Source organism: Oncorhynchus keta, chromosome 10, assembly GCF_023373465.1.
Source record: "Oncorhynchus keta strain PuntledgeMale-10-30-2019 chromosome 10, Oket_V2, whole genome shotgun sequence".
Taxonomy (NCBI): Eukaryota; Metazoa; Chordata; class Actinopteri; order Salmoniformes; family Salmonidae; genus Oncorhynchus; species Oncorhynchus keta.
Genome location: NC_068430.1, coordinates 77,950,192 through 77,971,131, shown reverse-complemented (window position 1 = coordinate 77,971,131; position 20,940 = coordinate 77,950,192). Strand labels below are relative to the sequence as shown.

The window sequence follows — 20,940 nt, the reverse complement described above, 5'->3', positions numbered from 1 at the left end:
AGAGGAGAGACAGGTCACTGTTAAACAAGTGTAGCAAAGAGGAGAGACAGATCACTGTTAAACAAGTGTAGCAGAGAGGAGAGACAGATCACTGTTAAACAAGTGTAGTAGAGAGGAAAGGAGAGACAGATCACTGTTAAACAAGTGTAGTAGAGAGGAAAGGAGAGACAGATCACTGTTAAACAAGTGCAGCAGAAAGAAGAGACAGATCACTGTTAAACAAGTGTAGTAGAGAGGAGAGACAGGTCACTGTTAAACAAGTGTAGTAGAGAGGAGAGACAGATCACTGTTAAACAAGTGTAGCAGAGAGGAGAGACAGATCACTGTTAAACAAGTGTAGCAGAGAGGAGAGACAGATCACTGTTAAACAAGTGTAGTAGAGAGGAGAGACAGATCACTGTTAAACAAGTGTAGTAGAGAGGAGAGACAGATCACTGTTAAACAAGTGTAGCAGAGAGGAGAGACAGATCACTGTTAAACAAGTGCAGCAGAGAGGAGAGACAGATCACTGTTAAACAAGTGTAGTAGAGAGGAGAGACAGATCACTGTTAAACAAGTGTAGTAGAGAGGAGAGACAGATCACTGTTAAACAAGTGTAGTAGAGAGGAGAGACAGATCACTGTTAAACAAGTGTAGCAGAGAGGAGAGACAGATCACTGTTAAACAAGTGTAGCAGAGAGGAGAGACAGATCACTGTTAAACAAGTGCAGCAGAGAGGAGAGACAGATCACTGTTAAACAAGTGTAGCAGAGAGGAAAGGAGAGACAGGTCACTGTTAAACAAGTGTAGCAGAGAGGAGAGACAGATCACTGTTAAACAAGTGTAGTAGAGAGGAGAGACAGGTCACTGTTAAACAAGTGTAGCAGAGAGGAGAGACAGATCACTGTTAAACAAGTGCAGTAGAGAGGAGAGACAGGTCACTGTTAAACAAGTGTAGCAGAGAGGAGAGACAGATCACTGTTAAACAAGTGTAGCAGAGAGGAGAGACAGGTCACTGTTAAACAAGTGTAGCAGAGAGGAGAGACAGATCACTGTTAAACAAGTGTAGCAGAGAGGAGAGACAGATCACTGTTAAACAAGTGTAGTAGAGAGGAGAGACAGGTCACTGTTAAACAAGTGTAGTAGAGAGGAGAGACAGATCACTGTTAAACAAGTGTAGCAAAGAGGAGAGACAGATCACTGTTAAACAAGTGTAGCAAAGAGGAGAGACAGATCACTGTTAAACAAGTGTAGCAGAGAGGAGAGACATATCACTGTTAAACAAGTGTAGTAGAGAGGAGAGACAGGTCACTGTTAAACAAGTGTAGTAGAGAGGAGAGACAGATCACTGTTAAACAAGTGTAGCAGAGAGGAGAGACAGATCACTGTTAAACAAGTGTAGCAGAGAGGAGAGACAGATCACTGTTAAACAAGTGTAGCAGAGAGGAGAGACAGATCACTGTTAAACAAGTGTAGTAGAGAGGAGAGACAGATCACTGTTAAACAAGTGTAGTAGAGAGGAGAGACAGATCACTGTTAAACAAGTGTAGCAGAGAGGAGAGACAGATCACTGTTAAACAAGTGTAGTAGAGAGGAGAGACAGATCACTGTTAAACAAGTGTAGTAGAGAGGAGAGACAGATCACTGTTAAACAAGTGTAGCAGAGAGGAGAGACAGATCACTGTTAAACAAGTGTAGTAGAGAGGAGAGACAGATCACTGTTAAACAAGTGTAGTAGAGAGGAGAGACAGGTCACTGTTAAACAAGTGTAGTAGAGAGGAGAGACAGATCACTGTTAAACAAGTGTAGCAGAGAGGAGAGACAGATCACTGTTAAACAAGTGTAGCAGAGAGGAGAGACAGATCACTGTTAAACAAGTGTAGTAGAGAGGAGAGACAGATCACTGTTAAACAAGTGTAGCAAAGAGGAGAGACAGATCACTGTTAAACAAGTGTAGCAGAGAGGAGAGACAGATCACTGTTAAACAAGTGTAGTAGAGAGGAGAGACAGATCACTGTTAAACAAGTGTAGTAGAGAGGAGAGACAGATCACTGTTAAACAAGTGTAGCAGAGAGGAGAGACAGATCACTGTTAAACAAGTGCAGTAGAGAGGAGAGACAGGTCACTGTTAAACAAGTGTAGCAGAGAGGAGAGACAGATCACTGTTAAACAAGTGTAGCAGAGAGGAAAGGAGAGACAGATCACTGTTAAACAAGTGTAGCAGAGAGGAGAGACAGATCACTGTTAAACAAGTGTAGTAGAGAGGAGAGACAGATCACTGTTAAACAAGTGTAGCAGAGAGGAGAGACAGATCACTGTTAAACAAGTGTAGCAGAGAGGAGAGACAGATCACTGTTAAACAAGTGTAGCAGAGAGGAGAGACAGATCACTGTTAAACAAGTGTAGCAGAGAGGAGAGACAGATCACTGTTAAACAAGTGTAGCAGAGAGGAAAGGAGAGACAGATCACTGTTAAACAAGTGTAGTAGAGAGGAGAGACAGGTCACTGTTAAACAAGTGTAGCAGAGAGGAAAGGAGAGACAGATCACTGTTAAACAAGTGTAGCAGAGAGGAGAGACAGATCACTGTTAAACAAGTGTAGCAGAGAGGAGAGACAGATCACTGTTAAACAAGTGTAGCAGAGAGGAGAGACAGATCACTGTTAAACAAGTGTAGCAGAGAGGAAAGGAGAGACAGATCACTGTTAAACAAGTGTAGCAGAGAGGAGAGACAGATCACTGTTAAACAAGTGTAGCAGAGAGGAAAGGAGAGACAGATCACTGTTAAACAAGTGTAGCAGAGAGGAGAGACAGATCACTGTTAAACAAGTGTAGCAGAGAGGAAAGACAGATCACTGTTAAACAAGTGTAGCAGAGAGGAAAGGAGAGACAGATCACTGTTAAACAAGTGTAGCAGAGAGGAAAGGAGAGACAGATCACTGTTAAACAAGTGCAGCAGAGAGGAGAGACAGATCACTGTTAAACAAGTGTAGCAGAGAGGAAAGGAGAGACAGATCACTGTTAAACAAGTGTAGCAGAGAGGAGAGACAGATCACTGTTAAACAAGTGTAGCAGAGAGGAGAGACAGATCACTGTTAAACAAGTGTAGCAGAGAGGAGAGACAGATCACTGTTAAACAAGTGTAGTAGAGAGGAGAGACAGGTCACTGTTAAACAAGTGTAGCAGAGAGGAAAGGAGAGACAGATCACTGTTAAACAAGTGTAGCAGAGAGGAGAGACAGGTCACTGTTAAACAAGTGTAGCAGAGAGGAGAGACAGATCACTGTTAAACAAGTGTAGCAGAGAGGAGAGACAGGTCACTGTTAAACAAGTGTAGCAGAGAGGAGAGACAGATCACTGTTAAACAAGTGTAGCAGAGAGGAGAGACAGGTCACTGTTAAACAAGTGTAGTAGAGAGGAGAGACAGATCACTGTTAAACAAGTGTAGTAGAGAGGAGAGACAGATCACTGTTAAACAAGTGTAGCAGAGAGGAGAGACAGATCACTGTTAAACAAGTGTAGCAGAGAGGAGAGACAGATCACTGTTAAACAAGTGTAGCAGAGAGGAGAGACAGATCACTGTTAAACAAGTGTAGCAGAGAGGAGAGACAGATCACTGTTAAACAAGTGTAGCAGAGAGGAGAGACAGATCACTGTTAAACAAGTGTAGCAGAGAGGAGAGACAGATCACTGTTAAACAAGTGTAGCAGAGAGGAGAGACAGATCACTGTTAAACAAGTGTAGCAGAGAGGAGACAGATCACTGTTAAACAAGTGTAGCAGAGAGGAAAGGAGAGACAGATCACTGTTAAACAAGTGTAGCAGAGAGGAGAGACAGATCACTGTTAAACAAGTGTAGCAGAGAGGAGAGACAGATCACTGTTAAACAAGTGTAGCAGAGAGGAGAGACAGATCACTGTTAAACAAGTGTAGCAGAGAGGAGAGACAGATCACTGTTAAACAAGTGTAGCAGAGAGGAGAGACAGATCACTGTTAAACAAGTGTAGCAGAGAGGAGAGACAGATCACTGTTAAACAAGTGTAGCAGAGAGGAGAGACAGATCACTGTTAAACAAGTGTAGCAGAGAGGAGAGACAGATCACTGTTAAACAAGTGTAGCAGAGAGGAGAGACAGATCACTGTTAAACAAGTGTAGCAGAGAGGAGAGACAGATCACTGTTAAACAAGTGTAGCAGAGAGGAGAGACAGATCACTGTTAAACAAGTGCAGCAGAGAGGAGAGACAGATCACTGTTAAACAAGTGTAGCAGAGAGGAGAGACAGATCACTGTTAAACAAGTGTAGCAGAGAGGAGAGACAGATCACTGTTAAACAAGTATAGCAGAGAGGAGAGACAGATCACTGTTAAACAAGTGTAGCAGAGAGGAGAGACAGATCACTGTTAAACAAGTGTAGCAGAGAGGAGAGACAGATCACTGTTAAACAAGTGTAGCAGAGAGGAGAGACAGATCACTGTTAAACAAGTGCAGCAGAGAGGAGAGACAGATCACTGTTAAACAAGTGTAGCAGAGAGGAGAGACAGATCACTGTTAAACAAGTGCAGCAGAGAGGAGAGACAGATCACTGTTAAACAAGTGTAGCAGAGAGGAGAGACAGATCACTGTTAAACAAGTGTAGCAGAGAGGAGAGACAGATCACTGTTAAACAAGTGTAGCAGAGAGGAGAGACAGATCACTGTTAAACAAGTGTAGCAGAGAGGAGAGACAGGTCACTGTTAAACAAGTGTAGCAGAGAGGAGAGACAGATCACTGTTAAACAAGTGTAGCAGAGAGGAGAGACAGGTCACTGTTAAACAAGTGTAGCAGAGAGGAGAGACAGATCACTGTTAAACAAGTGCAGCAGAGAGGAGAGACAGATCACTGTTAAACAAGTGTAGCAGAGAGGAGAGACAGATCACTGTTAAACAAGTGTAGCAGAGAGGAGAGACAGATCACTGTTAAACAAGTGCAGCAGAGAGGAGAGACAGATCACTGTTAAACAAGTATAGCAGAGAGGAGAGACAGATCACTGTTAAACAAGTGTAGCAGAGAGGAGAGACAGATCACTGTTAAACAAGTGTAGCAGAGAGGAGAGACAGATCACTGTTAAACAAGTGTAGCAGAGAGGAGAGACAGGTCACTGTTAAACAAGTGTAGCAGAGAGGAGAGACAGATCACTGTTAAACAAGTGCAGCAGAGAGGAGAGACAGATCACTGTTAAACAAGTGTAGCAGAGAGGAGAGACAGGTCACTGTTAAACAAGTGTAGCAGAGAGGAGAGACAGATCACTGTTAAACAAGTGCAGCAGAGAGGAGAGACAGATCACTGTTAAACAAGTGTAGCAGAGAGGAGAGACAGATCACTGTTAAACAAGTGCAGCAGAGAGGAGAGACAGATCACTGTTAAACAAGTGTAGCAGAGAGGAGAGACAGATCACTGTTAAACAAGTGTAGCAGAGAGGAGAGACAGATCACTGTTAAACAAGTGTAGCAGAGAGGAGAGACAGATCACTGTTAAACAAGTGCAGCAGAGAGGAGAGACAGATCACTGTTAAACAGGTGTAGCAGAGAGGAGAGACAGATCACTGTTAAACAAGTGCAGCAGAGAGAACTAATTGGCTGTGGATCTGGGAAGAGAAAGAATCAAATAAAGGAAAAACTAATAAAAACTATCTCCTCTCCATCCTTCTCTCTCTCTCTCTCTCTCTCTCTCTCTCTCTCTCTCTCTCTCTCCTCCTCTCTCCTCTCCTCTCCATCCTTCTCTCTCCTCTCTCTCTCTCTCCTCTCCATCCTTCCTCTCTCTCCTCTCCATCCTTCTCTCTCTCTCTCTCTCCATCCTTCTCCCTCTCTCTCCTCTCCATCCTTCTCTCTCTCTCTCCTCTCCATCCTTCTCTCTCTCTCTCCTCTCCATCCTTCTCTCTCTCTCTCCTCTCCATCCTTCTCTCTCTCCTCCTCTTCCTCTCTCTCTCCTCTCCATCCTTCTCTCTCTCTCTCCTCTCCATCCTTCTCCTTCTCCTCTCCATCCTTCCTCTCCTCATCCTTCCCATCCTTCCATCTCTCTCTCCTCTCCATCCTTCTCTCTCTCTCTCTCTCCATCCTTCTCTCTCTCTCTCTCTCCTCTCCATCCTTCATCTCTCTCCTCTTCACCTTCATCCATCCTTCTCCTCTCTCATCTCCTCTCCATCCTCTCTCATCTCTCCTCTCTCTCTCCTCTCCACCCTTCTCTCCATCTTCTCTCTCCTCCTCTCCACCCTTCTCTCTCTCTCTCTCATCCATCCTTCTCTCTCTCTCTCCTCTCCATCCTTCTCTCTCTCTCCTCTCCATCCTCCTCTCTCCCATCCTATTCTCCCATCCTTCACTCTCTCTCTCTCTCTCTCTCTCTCTCTCCTTCTTTCTCTCTCCCTCTCCATCCTTCTCTCTCTCTCTCCTCTCTCCATCCTCTCTCTCTCTCTCCATCTCCTCCCTCCATCCTTCTCTCTCTCTCTCTCTCCTCCATCCTTCTCTCTCTCTCTCTTTCTCCTCTCCTTTTCTCTCTCCTTTCTCTCTCTCTCTCCTCTCTCTCTCTCTCTCTCTCTCTCCTCTCCATCCTTCTCTCTCTCCTCTCCATCCTCCCCACCCTCTCTCTCCTCTCCATCCTTCTCTCTCCTTCTCTCTCTCTCCTTCTCTCTCTCTCTTCCTTTCTCCATCCTTCTCTCTCTCTCTCCTCTCCATCCTCTCTCCCTCCCTTTCCTTCCCCTCTCTCTCACTCTCCATCCTCTCTCTCTCTCTCCCTTCTCTTTCTCCTCTCTCTCTCTCCATCCTCTCTCTCTCTTCTGTCACTCTCTTCCCTCTCCATCCTTCTCTCTCTCTCCTCTCCTCTCCATCCTTCTCTCTCTCCCTCTCCATCCTCCTCCCTCCATCCTTCCTCTCTCTCTCCTCTCCATCCTTCTCCTCTCTTTCTTTCCTCTCTCTTTCTCTCTCCTTTCTCTCCTCTTCTCCTTCCCCTCCTCCATCCTTCTCTCTCTCTCTCTCTCTCCTCTCCATCCTTCCACTCTCTCCTCCTCCACTTCTCTCCTCTCTCCCCTCCATCCTTCTCTCTCTCTCCTCTCCATCTCTTCTCTCTCTTTCTCTTCTTTCCATCTTTCTCTCTCTCCTTCTCTTCCATCCTCTCTCTCTCTCTCTCTCTCTTCCTCTCCATCCTTCCTCTCTCTCTCTCTCTCTCTCTCTCTCTCCTCTCCATCCTCCTCTCTCCTCTCTCTCTCTCTCCTCCTCTCCATCCCCTTCTCTCTCTCCTCCTTCTCTCTCCCCTCCTCCATCCTTCTCTCTCTCTCATCCTTCTCCTCTCTCTCCTTCCACCCTCTCTCTCCCCTTCTCTCTCTCTCCTCCTTCTCTCTCTCCTTCCATCCTCTCCTCTCCATCCTTCTCCCTCTCTCTCCTCTCCATCCTTCTCCTCTCTCCATCCTCTCCATCCTTTTCCCTCTCTCCATCCTTCCATCCTTCTCTCTCTCTCTCCATCCTCTCTCCTTCCATCCTTCCCTCTCTCCCTCTCCATCCTTCTCTCTCTCCCTCCATCCTTCTCTCTCTCTCTCTCCCTTCCATCCTTTCTCTCTCCCCTCCATCCTTCTCTCTCTCTCTCCTCTCCATCCTTCTCTCTCTCTCCTCTCCATCCTTCTCTCTCTCCTCTCCATCCATCCCTTCTCTCTCTGTCTCCTCTCCATCCTCTCTCTCTCCTCCTCTCCATCCTTCTCTCTCTCTCTCTCCCCTCTCCATCCTTCCCTCCCTCTCCATCCTCTTCCCTCTCGCTCTCATCCATCTCTCCCTTCCTTTTCCCACCCCTCTCCACCTCTTCTTCCTCTCCTCTCCATCCTTTTCTCCTTCCATCCTTCTTCTCTCTCCTTCTCACTCCTTCCACTCCTTCCCTCCTTCCATCCTTCTCCCTTCCACCCTCTCTCCCTTCTCTCCATCCTCCCCTCCATCCTTCCCCTCTCTCTCTCCTCTTCCATCCTTCTCTTTCCCTTTCTTCCCTCTCTCACCCCCTCCTCTCACTCCTTTCTCCCTCCGCTCCATCCTTTCTCCTCCTCTCCTTCCTTCCTCTCTCTCCCATCCCCCCTCCCTCACTTTCTCCTCTCCCCCGCTCTCTCTTCTCCTTCTCTCTCTTCTTCTCTCTCCTCTCCATCCTTCTCTCTCTCCATCCTTCTCTGCTCTCTCTCTCTCTCTCTTTCTCTCTCTCTCTCTTTTTCTCTTTTCTCCATCCTTTTTCTCTCTCTCTCCTCTCCATTCTCCTCTCTCTCTCTCTCCATCCTTCTCTCTCTCTCCCTCCTCTCCATCCTCCTCTCCTCCTCTCCATCCTTCTCTCTCTCTCCTCTCCATCCTTCTCTCTCTCTCTTTCTCCCTCTCCATCCTTCTTCTCCCTCTCCATCCTTCTCTCTCTCTCTTTCTCCCTCTCCATCCTTCTTCTCTCTCTCTCTCCTTCCATCCTTCTCTCTCTCTCTCTCTCTCTCTCCTCTCTCCATCCCCTCCTCTCTCCTCCATCCTTCTCTTCTCTTTGTTTTTCTTCTCCTCCACCTTCTCTCTCTCTCTCTCTCTCTCCTCCTCTCTCCTTCCATCCTTCTATTTCTCTCTCTCTCCCTTCCATCCTCCTCTCTCCCCTCCATCCTCTCTCTCTCCGTCTTTCTCTCTCCTCTCCATCCTCTCTTCTCTCTCTCCTCCTCTCTCCTCTCCATCCTTCTCTCTCTTCTCTCTTTCTCTCCTTCTTCTTCAAATTCAAATTCAAGCTGCTTTATTAATTGAACACATTGCATCAATATTGCAAATGCAGCAATGTATACAATATATATTGTAATAAATAACATACATTGTAATAAAATCTCTATTCTCTCTCTCCTCCTCTTCCCATCTCTCCCTCTCTCTTCCGATCTCCTCCCTCTCTTCTCCTCTTTTCTCCCCCTTTTCTCTTTTCCCCCTACCATTCTCTCTCTGTTGCCCGATTCTCTCTTCTTATCTCTTTATCTCTCCCACTGGGCTTCTCTCCCCTTGTTTCCCTCTTCCGATCTCTCTCCTCCCCTCTATCTTCTCCCCTCTCTCCTCCCCTTTTGCTTTCTCTCTCTCCCCTTGTTTCCTCTTCCCATCTCTCTCCCCCCATCTATCTTCTCCCTCTCCTCTTCCCTATCTCGTCTCTCTCTCCCCCTTGTTTCCTTTTTCCCGATCTCTCTCCCCTCTATCTTCCGATTTGTCTCCTTCTCTCTCTTTCCCTGTTTCTCTCTCTCTTCCTCTTTCCATCTCTCTCCTCCATATCTCATCTCTCTCCATCTATTTCAAATGTCCCCCCCTCCCCTGTAGGTATTGGAGGTGGTTCTGGTCCAACTATGACACGTTGACCCTGAAGCTGCAGGATGGTCTGGACCAGTTTGAGAGATACTCTGAACAACCCAAGGAGGCTGCCTTCTTTTAAAGAACTGGTGAGAGGGAACAGAATAAACACACACAGTACCAAGGACATGGTACATGTATTGGTAAAGTTGGTGTCTCACTCATAGTCCTGCACAATTAGTTGAATTCACATCAAATTGGCAAAAATATTGACATATTTTGAAACGCCACTGTAGCGTCAGTTTTTGTCGTCTCCTGACCTCTTGTGACTGCTTCCCTCACACCAAGCCCGCCCCTGTCAATCAAGCATCACAGTTCTTTCCCGTTCACTATTAGTTTGCTGTTCGGTCGAGTTCACTATTAGTTTGCTGTTCTGTCGGGTTCACTATTAGTTTGCTGTTCTGTTTGCTGTTCTGTCAGGTTCTATTAGTTTGCTGTTCTGTCGGGTTCACTATTAGTTTGCTGTTCTGTTCGGGTTCACTATTAGTTTGCTGTTCTGTCAGGGTTTGCTGTTATCGGGTTCTATTAGTTTGTTGTTCTGTCGGGTTCACTATTAGTTTGCTGTTCTGTCAGGTTCACTATTAGTTGCTGTTCTGTTCTGATTATTTTGCTGGGTTCACTATTAGTTTGCTGTTCTGTCAGGTTCACTATTAGTTTGCTGTTCTGTCAGGGTTAGTTTGCTGTTCTGTCAGGTTCCCTATTATTTTGCTGTTCTGTCAGGTTCACTATTAGTTTGCTGTTCTGTCAGGTTCACTATTAGTTTGCTGTTCTGTCAGGTCCACTATTAGTTTGCTGTTCTGTCAGGTTCACTATTATTTTGCTGTTCTGTCAGGTTCACTATTAGTTTGTTCTGTCAGGTTCCACTATTAGTTGCTGTTCTGTCAGGTTCATTTATTAGTTTGCTGTTCTGTCAGGTTCACTATTAGTTTGCTGTTCCCTGTCGGGTTCACTATTAGTTTGCTGTTCTGTCAGGTTCCCTATTAGTTTGCTGTTCTGTCAGGTTCACTATTAGTTTGCTGTTCTGTCAGGTTCCCTATTAGTTTGCTGTTCTGTCAGGTTTCCCTATTATTTTGCTGTTCTGTGTTCACTATTATTTTGCTGTTCTATCAGGTTCACTATTAGTTTGCTGTTCTGTCAGGTTCACTATTAGTTGCTGTTCTGTCAGGTTCACTATTAGTTTTGCTGTTCTGTCAGGTTCACTATTAGTTTGCTGTTCTGTCAGGTTCACTATTAGTTTGCTGTTCTGTCAGGTTCACTATTAGTTTGCTGTTCTGTCAGGTTCACTATTAGTTTGCTGTTCTGTCAGGTCAGATCCAGGCAGATTGTTCCAAACTAGAACAATGCTGCTTTCCACTTTTCTTCTTAATTCTAATCATTCTATTTCTAGGATTTCAAGTGTTTTGATCTTTATTAAACGTCAAATCACAATTATTTTGTTGTCAGATTCAGTCCCAGCCCCACTCACTCTCTCCCCTCTCTCTCTCTCTCTTCTCTCTCTTCTCTCTCCCCTCTCTCTCTCTCTCTCTCCCCTCTCTCTCTCTCTCTCCCTCCCCTCAGTCTTCTCTGTTCTCTCTCTCTCTCCCCCTCTCTCCCTCCCCTCTCTCCCTCAGGGTCTCTCTCTCTGTCTCTCTCTCTCCCTCTCTCTCCTGGTCTCTCTCTCTCCCCCTGTTCTCCCTCCTCTCCCCTCTTCTCTGTCTCTCTCAGGGTCTCCTCTCTCTCTCTCTCCCCAGAACTCTCCTCTTCCACCTCTCTTTCTCTCTCTCTCTCCCTATCTCCCCCTCTTCTAGGGTCTTCGCTTCCATCAGTCTGAATGTGAGGAAGAATGTGTCTCTGAACACACTGAGTCAGGACCTCCTGCTCAAAGAGTTCTCCACCATCTCCTGAGAGACACATGTATATTCCTCATCCCCCTGACCCTATCTGACTACACACACACTCCTCTATCTGACTACACACACACACCCCTCCCTCCTCACCCATCCACACACCCCCCTCTCAAAGAGTTCTCCAGCATCTCCGGAGAGGGAGGGGCACACATCTCTCCTCCTCTGACTCACCTCTCTCTCTCCCCACCTGCCCTACACACACCACTCCTCCTCTGACTCACCTCTCTCTCTCCCCACCTGCCCTACAGACACCACTCCTCCTCTGACTCACCTCTCTCTCTCCCCACCTGCCCTACACACACCACTCCTCCTCTGACTCACCTCTCTCTCTCCCCACCTGCCCTACAGACACCACTCCTCCTCTGACTCACCTCTCTCTCTCCCCACCTGCCCTACACACACCACTCCTCCACTGCCTCACCTCTCTCTCCCCACCTGCCCTACAGACACCACTCCCTCCTCTGACTCACACTCTCTCCCCACCTGCCCTACAGACACCACTCCTCCTCTGACTCACCCTCTCTCTCCCCACCTGTCCTACACACACACCACTCCTCCTCTGACTCACCTCTCTCTCTCCCCACCTGTCCCACACACACCACTCCTCCTCTGCTCCCACCTCTCTCCCCACCTGCCCTACACACACCACTCCTCCTCTGCCCACCTTCTTCTCCCCACCTGCCCTACACACACCACTCCTCCTCTGCCTTCACCTCTCTCTCCCCACCTGCCCCACACACACCACTCCTCCTCTGATCTGACCACCTCTCTCTCTCCCCACCTGTCCCACACACACCACTCCTCCTCTGACTCACCTCTCTCTCTCCCCACCTGTCCACACACACCACTCCTCCTCTGACTCACCTCTCTCTCTCTTTCACCTGCCCTACACACACCACTCCTCCCTGACTCACCTCTCCCCACCTGCCCCCACACACACCACTCCTCCACTGACTCACCTCTCTCTCCCCACCTGCCCTACACACACCACTCCTCCTCTGACTCACCTCTCTCTCCCCACCTGCCCTACAGACACCACTCCTCCTCTTCACCTCTCTCCCCACCTGCCCACACACACCACTCCTCCACTGCCTCACCTCTCTCTCTCCCCACCTGCCCTACAGACACCACCCTCCTCTGACCCACCTCTCTCTCCCCACCTGTCCTACACACACCACTCCTCCTCTGACTCACCTCTCTCTCCCCCACCTGCCCTACAGACACCACTCCTCCTCTGACTCACCTCTCTCCCCACCTGTCCTACACACACCACTCCTCCTCTGACCTCCCCACCTGTCCTTACACACCACTCCTCCTCTGCCTTCACCTTCTCTCTCTCCCCACCTGCCCTACACACACACCACTCCTCCTCTGCCTCACCTCTCTCTCTCTCCCCACCTGCCCTACACACCACTCACCTCTCTCTCTCCCCACCTGCCCTACACACACCACTCCTCCTCTGACTCACCCTCTCTCTCCCCACCTGCTCCTACACACACCTCCTCCTCTGACTCACCTCTCTCTCTCCCCACCTGCCCTACACACACCACCTCCTCTGACTCACCTCTCTCTCCCCACCTGCCCTACACACACCACCCCCCACTGCCTCACCTCTCTCCCCACCTGCCCTACACACACCACTCCTCTACTGACCAAGCCCCCACCACCTCTCCCACCCCATGTTTGAGGAAACGATGCCAACTCCTCCAGATAGGGACGGACACACCGCCAACTGATCCCCACCACACAGCATACTACTCTGGGGTTGATCTGGCTGACTGGTGGGGTTTGTCTGGAAGTCTGTACTATAGGCCATGTGTGAGTGGTTTCAGTCTAAAGAGATGTGTGTGTGAGCGCTATTACTACATTGTGTTTGTGTGTGTATATTGGCAGGACTGTTACCAGACTGATCCATGCAAATATCCAATCTCCTTCCCAAATTGCACCCTATTCCCTATATAGTGTACTACGTCTGGTAGTGCACTATAACGTTTGTTAGTGCACTATATAGGGAATAGGGTGCCGTTGTGGGAGGCTGTAACATTGTAACTCCTGTTGTTAAACTGATCATTGGATTGATTGAATGATTTTTCTTCTTTGTTTTTGTTGTTGAAAAAAAAAAACCTTTTAGTTCTAAAAATGTACGTTTGGTTGTTTGTTTTCTCTGCTCTGTTGGTTGGCCTTCCGTTATTTAGGCAACCGATCCATCCATGTCGCTTTGACATGAACGAACGATCCGAGACAACCTGAGTTTGATGAATCAGACGTGGAATTGATTTTTTTTCTCTCGGATTCAGAAAAAATAAGAAAATGAAAGAAATACAGACAAAAACAAGCAAAAGTGTTTCCTGTTTCCTGTTTCCTGGTGACTGAATGTTTATATGGGAGCTAAAACCTGTTTACTTTCTTCACGTTTTGAATACATCCTATTTTTCTCTCTTTTTATCTTGAGAATACATCCCTAACCTCATACGACCATCCTGATATCACACGCTTACAATCTGTTTTGCTACACGGATGACATGAAGAGAGCCCAACTGAGATCAGCGGTCAGGATGGTCGTATGAGGCTACATTCACACAGCCGATGAGGACAGTATGGCAGACATTTTGAGACGAGGCTACATACGTAGGCTACGTTTACAAGCTCGCTGTATTCTCAACCGTGGTGACGTCCAGCATTAACAGACTCATGGAGCCGGGGTGAAGATTCCCCTAAATGCTGATCCTGGGGCAGCTTAGCATTTTCCCCAATAACGGTTAAGGTTATAATTGGGGGAGGGCAATCTGATCCTAGATCTGTACCTAGGGGAAACTTCACCCCGGCGCTAGTCACAAAAGCTGTTTTCAGGTAACGTTGCACAACATTTGTGATCTTGAACAAAGCGCTGCACAAGAGATTTCTCTGAGGACCCTCGTATTGAAGATGGATAAACAAACAAATTATGCAAATAGGATTCTCTCTATTTGACGGTAGGATTCTCTCTCTCTATTTGACGGTAGGATTCTCTCTCTCTATTTGACGGTAGGATTCTCTCTCTCTATTTGACGGTAGGATTCTCTCTCTATATTTGACGGTAGGATTCTCTCTCTATTTGACGGTAGGATTCTCTCTCTATTTGACGGTAGGATTCTCTCTCTATTTGACGGTAGGATTCTCTCTCTATTTGACGGTAGGATTCTCTCTCTATTTGACGGTAGGATTCTCTCTCTATTTGACGGTAGGATTCTCTCTCTATTTGACGGTAGGATTCTCTCTCTATTTGACGGTAGGATTCTCTCTCTCTATTTGACGGTAGGATTCTCTCTCTATTTGACGGTAGGATTCTCTCTCTCTATTTGACGGTAGGATTCTCTCTCTCTATTTGACGGTAGGATTCTCTCTCTCTATTTGACGGTAGGATTCTCTCTCTATTTGACGGTAGGATTCTCTCTCTATTTGACGGTAGGATTCTCTCTATTTGACGGTAGGATTCTCTCTCTTCCTCTAACTCCTCGTAGCTAGTAGTGTTATTTGTCTGTTTGTCTTTTAAAATAAAAGTTTGTTTCCTACTCCTCACTTCCTTTGGCGTCCCTGCTTTGTTAAGGACAAGACAGACCGCTCGGACCAATGCTACAAATAACCTCTGACCTCAGAACGTTGACCGTTTTATGTTCTGTTCATTTCCCCATGATTTTCTGTGTTAAATCGTCACTGTTCGTCGACACCCAGCAGGTGAACTACTGCCAACGGTCCTTATGGTCTGTTATCTACTGCCAACGGTCCTTATGGTCTGTTATCTACTGCCAACGGTCCTTATGGTCTGTTATCTACTGCCAACGGTCCTTATGGTCTGTTATCATAGCCAACGGTCCTTATGGTCTGTTATCACAGCCAACGGTCCTTATGGTCTGTTATCTACTGTCAACGGTCCTTATGGTCTGTTATCTACTGCCAACGGTCCTTATGGTCTGTTATCACAGCCAACGGTCCTTATGGTCTGTTATCTACTGCCAACGGTCCTATGGTCTGTTATCTAGCCAACGGTCCTTATGGTCTGTTATCGTTATCACTGCCAACGGTCCTTATGGTCTGTTATCATGGTCTGTTAGCCAACGGTCCTTATGGTCTGTTATCATAGCCAACGGTCCTTATGGTCTGTTATCTACTGCCAACGGTCCTTATGGTCTGTTATCTACTGCCAACGGTCCTTATGGTCTGTTATCTACTGTCAACGGTCCTTATGGTCTGTTATCACAGCCAACGGTCCTTATGGTCTGTTATCACAGCCAACGGTCCTATGGTCTGTTATCTACTGCCAACGGTCCTTATGGTCTGTTATCATAGCCAACGGTCCTTATGGTCTGTTATCTACTGCCAACGGTCCTTATGGTCTGTTATCTACTGCCAACGGTCCTTATGGTCTGTTATCTACTGCCAACGGTCCTTATGGTCTGTTATCTACTGTCAACGGTCCTTATGGTCTGTTATCTACTGCCAACGGTCCTTATGGTCTGTTATCTACTGCCAACGGTCCTTATGGTCTGTTATCTACTGCCAACGGTCCTTATGGTCTGTTATCTACTGCCAACGGTCCTTATGGTCTGTTATCTACTGCCAACGGTCCTTATGGTCTGTTATCATAGCCAACGGTCCTTATGGTCTGTTATCTACTGCCAACGGTCCTTATGGTCTGTTATCTACTGCCAACGGTCCTTATGGTCTGTTATCTACTGCCAACGGTCCTTATGGTCTGTTATCATAGCCAACGGTCCTTATGGTCTGTTATCACAGCCAACGGTCCTTATGGTCTGTTATCTACTGTCAACGGTCCTTATGGTCTGTTATCTACTGCCAACGGTCCTTATGGTCTGTTATCACAGCCAACGGTCCTTATGGTCTGTTATCTACTGCCAACGGTCCTTATGGTCTGTTATCTACTGCCAACGGTCCTTATGGTCTGTTATCTACTGCCAACGGTCCTTATGGTCTGTTATCATAGCCAACGGTCCTTATGGTCTGTTATCATAGCCAACGGTCCTTATGGTCTGTTATCTACTGCCAACGGTCCTTATGGTCTGTTATCTACTGCCAACGGTCCTTATGGTCTGTTATCTACTGTCAACGGTCCTTATGGTCTGTTATCTACTGCCAACGGTCCTTATGGTCTGTTATCACAGCCAACGGTCCTTATGGTCTGTTATCACAGCCAACGGTCCTTATGGTCTGTTATCACAGCCAACGGTCCTTATGGTCTGTTATCTACTGCCAACGGTCCTTATGGTCTGTTATCATAGCCAACGGTCCTTATGGTCTGTTATCTACTGCCAACGGTCCTTATGGTCTGTTATCTACTGCCAACGGTCCTTATGGTCTGTTATCTACTGCCAACGGTCCTTATGGTCTGTTATCTACTGTCAACGGTCCTTATGGTCTGTTATCTACTGCCAACGGTCCTTATGGTCTGTTATCTACTGCCAACGGTCCTTATGGTCTGTTATCTACTGCCAACGGTCCTTATGGTCTGTTATCTACTGCCAACGGTCCTTATGGTCTGTTATCTACTGCCAACGGTCCTTATGGTCTGTTATCTACAGCCAACGGTCCTTATGGTCTGTTATCTACTGCCAACGGTCCTTATGGTCTGTTATCTACTGCCAACGGTCCTTATGGTCTGTTATCTACTGCCAACGGTCCTTATGGTCTGTTATCTACTGCCAACGGTCCTTATGGTCTGTTATCTACTGCCAACGGTCCTTATGGTCTGTTATCTACTGCCAACGGTCCTTATGGTCTGTTATCTACTGCCAACGGTCCTTATGGTCTGTTATCTACTGCCAACGGTCCTTATGGTCTGTTATCTACTGCCAACGGTCCTTATGGTCTGTTATCTACTGCCAACGGTCCTTATGGTCTGTTATCTACTGCCAACGGTCCTTATGGTCTGTTATCTACTGCCAACGGTCCTTATGGTCTGTTATCTACTGCCAACGGTCCTTATGGTCTGTTATCTACTGCCAACGGTCCTTATGGTCTGTTATCTACTGCCAACGGTCCTTATGGTCTGTTATCTACTGCCAACGGTCCTTATGGTCTGTTATCTATGGTCTTATGGTCTGTTATCACAGCTAACGGTCCTTATGGTCTGTTATCTACAGCCAACGGTCCTTATGGTCTGTTATCTACTGCCAACGGTCCTTATGGTCTGTTATCTACTGCCAACGGTCCTTATGGTCTGTTATCTACAGCCAACGGTCCTTATGGTCTGTTATCTACTGCCAACGGTCCTTATGGTCTGTTATCTACTTCCAACGGTCCTTATGGTCTGTTATCTACTGCCAACGGTCCTTATGGTCTGTTATCTACTGCCAACGGTCCTTATGGTCTGTTATCTACTGCCAACGGTCCTTATGGTCTGTTATCTACTGCCAACGGTCCTATGGTCTGTTATCTACTGCCAACGGTCCTTATGGTCTGTTATCTACTGCCAACGGTCCTTATGGTCTGTTATCTACTGCCAACGGTCCTTATGGTCTGTTATCTACTGCCAACGGTCCTTATGGTCTGTTATCTACTGCCAACGGTCCTTATGGTCTGTTATCTACTGCCAACAGGTCCTTATGGTCTGTTTTCTACTGCCAACGGTCCTTATGGTCTGTTATCTACTGCCAACGGTCCTTATGGTCTGTTATCTACTGCCAACGGTCCTTATGGTCTGTTATCTACTGCCAACGGTCCTTATGGTCTGTTATCTACTGCCAACAGGTCCTTATGGTCTGTTATCTACTGCCAACGGTCCTTATGGTCTGTTATCACAGCCAACGGTCCTTATGGTCTGTTATCTACTGCCAACGGTCCTTATGGTCTGTTATCACAGCCAACGGTCCTTATGGTCTGTTATCACAGCCAACGGTCCTTATGGTCTGTTATCTACTGCCAACGGTCCTTATGGTCTGTTATCACAGCCAACGGTCCTTATGGTCTGTTATCACATGCCAACGGTCCTTATGGTCTGTTATCTACTGCCAACGGTCCTTATGGTCTGTTATCACAGCCAACGGTCCTTATGGTCTGTTATCTACTGCCAACGGTCCTTATGGTCTGTTATCTACTGCCAACGGTCCTTATGGTCTGTTATCACAGCCAACGGTCCTTATGGTCTGTTATCACAGCCAACGGTCCTTATGGTCTGTTATCACAGCCAACGGTCACAGCCAACGGTCCTTATGGTCTGTTATCACAGCCAACGGTCCTTATGGTCTGTTATCACAGCCAACGGTCCTTATGGTCTGTTATCTACTGCCAACGGTCCTTATGGTCTGTTATCTACTGCCAACGGTCCTTATGGTCCTTATGGTCTGTTATCACAGCCAACGGTCTTATGGTCTAGCGGTCATATGGTCTGTTATCACTGCCAACGGTCCTTATGGTCTGTTATCTACAGCCAACATGGTCCTTATGGTCTGTTATCACAGCCAACGGTCCTTATGGTCTGTTATCACTGCCAACGGTCCTTATGGTCTGTTATCTACTGCCAACGGTCCTTATGGTCTGTTATCTACGGTCATATGCCAACGGTCCTATGGTCTGTTATCTACTGCCAACGGTCCTTATGGTCTGTTATCTACTGCCAACGGTCCTTATGGTCTGTTATCTACCTTAACGGTCCTTATGGTCTGTTATCTACTGCCAACGGTCCTTATGGTCTGTTATCTACAGCCAACGGTCCTTATGGTCTGTTATCTACAGCCAACGGTCCCTTATGGTCTGTTATGTTACTGCCAACGGTCCTTATGGTCTGTTATCTACTGCCAACGGTCCTTATGGTCTGTTATCTACTGCCAACGGTCCTTATGGTCTGTTATCTACTGCTTAGCGTCCTTATGGTCTGTTATTAGCCAACGGTCCTTATGGTCTGTTATCACAGCCAACGGTCATATGGTCTGTTATCTACAGCCAACGGTCCTTATGGTCTGTTATCACAGCCAACGGTCCTTATGGTCTGTTATCACAGCCAACGGTCCTTATGGTCTGTTATCACAGCCAACGGTCCTTATGGTCTGTTATCACAGCCAACGGTCCTTATGGTCTGTTATCACAGCCAACGGTCATATGGTCTGTTATCTACGTCCTTATGGTCGCTGCCAACGGTCCTTATGGTCTGTTATCTACAGTGGTCCTTATGGTCTGTTATCACAGCCAACGGTCCTTATGGTCTGTTATCACAGCCCTTATGGTCTGTTATCACAGCCAACGGTCCTTATGGTCTGTTATCTACAGCCAACGGTCCTTATGGTCTGTTATCACAGCCAACGGTCCTTATGGTCTGTTATCACAGCCAACGGTCCTTATGGTCTGTTATCACAGCCAACGGTCCATATGGTCTGTTATCACAGCCAACGGTCCTTATGGTCTGTTATCACAGCCAACGGTCCTTATGGTCTGTTATCTACTGCCAACGGTCCTTATGGTCTGTTATCTACTGCCAACGGTCCTTATGGTCTGTTATCACAGCCAACGGTCCTTATGGTCTGTTATCACAGCCAACGGTCCTTATGGTCTGTTATCACAGCCAACGGTCCTTATGGTCTGTTATCTACTGCCAACGGTCCTTATGGTCTGTTATCTACTGCCAACGGTCCTTATGGTCTGTTATCACAGCCAACGGTCCTTATGGTCTGTTATCTACTGCCAACGGTCCTTATGGTCTGTTATCACAGCCAACGGTCCTTATGGTCTGTTATCTACTGCCAACGGTCCTTATGGTCTGTTATCTACTGCCAACGGTCCTTATGGTCTGTTATCACAGCCAACGGTCCTTATGGTCTGTTATCTACTGCCAACGGTCCTTATGGTCTGTTATCTACTGCCAACGGTCCTTATGGTCTGTTATCACAGCCAACGGTCCTTATGGTCTGTTATCTACTGCCAACGGTCCTTATGGTCTGTTATCTACTGCCAACGGTCCTTATGGTCTGTTATCACAGCCAACGGTCCTTATGGTCTGTTATCACAGCCAACGGTCCTTATGGTCTGTTATCTACTGCCAACGGTCCTTATGGTCTGTTATCTACTGTCAACGGTCCTTATGGTCTGTTATCTACTGCCAACGGTCCTTATGGTCTGTTATCTACTGCCAACGGTCCTTATGGTCTGTTATCTACTGCCAACGGTCCTTATGGTCTGTTATCTACAGCCAACGGTCCTTATGGTCTGTTATCTACTGCCAACGGTCCTTATGGTCTGTTATCTACGCCAACGGTCATATGGTCTGTTATCTACCTTAACGGTCCTTATGGTCTGTTATCACAGCCAACGGTCCTTATGGTCTGTTATCTACTGCCAACGGTCCTTATGGTCTGTTATCACAGCCAACGGTCCTTATGGTCTGTTATCTACTGCCAACGGTCCTTATGGTCTGTTATCTACTGCCAACGGTCCTTATGGTCTGTTATCACAGCCAACGGTCCTTATGGTCTGTTATCTACTGCCAACGGTCCTTATGGTCTGTTATCTACTGCCAACGGTCCTTATGGTCTGTTATCACAGCCAACGGTCCTTATGGTCTGTTATCACAGCCAACGGTCACTGCCAACGGTCCTTATGGTCTGTTATCACAGCCAACGGTCCTTATGGTCTGTTATCACAGCCAACGGTCCTTATGGTCTGTTATCTACTGCCAACGGTCCTTATGGTCTGTTATCTACTGCCAACGGTCCTTATGGTCTGTTATCTACTGCCAACGGTCCTTATGGT

At 46.9% G+C, this 20,940-nt stretch overlaps 2 long non-coding RNA genes across 5 annotated transcripts in view; one reads left to right on the top strand and one right to left on the bottom strand.

The window, feature by feature from the left end:
• LOC127932439 (uncharacterized) overlaps positions 1-2,622 on the top strand; it is a 2,666-nt gene extending 44 nt beyond the window's left edge. The window contains exons 1-3 of the long non-coding RNA XR_008145300.1: positions 1-13; positions 653-768; positions 2,523-2,622. The exon at positions 1-13 is cut by the window's left edge and continues 44 nt beyond it. This is a non-coding gene — a long non-coding RNA (uncharacterized LOC127932439). The remainder of the gene's footprint in view (positions 14-652; positions 769-2,522) is intronic.
• Positions 2,623-11,242: 8,620 nt separating this feature from the next.
• Positions 11,243-20,940, bottom strand: part of LOC127932427 (uncharacterized) — a 29,675-nt gene continuing 19,977 nt past the window's right edge. The window contains exons 1-8 of one of the 4 annotated variants that reach the window (XR_008145247.1): positions 12,847-12,862; positions 12,705-12,755; positions 12,624-12,656; positions 12,352-12,399; positions 12,179-12,214; positions 11,987-12,036; positions 11,443-11,592; positions 11,243-11,392 (exon numbers count right to left, since the gene is read on the bottom strand). This is a non-coding gene — a long non-coding RNA (uncharacterized LOC127932427). The other 3 variants (XR_008145248.1, XR_008145250.1, XR_008145246.1) reach the window with 3 other exon arrangements.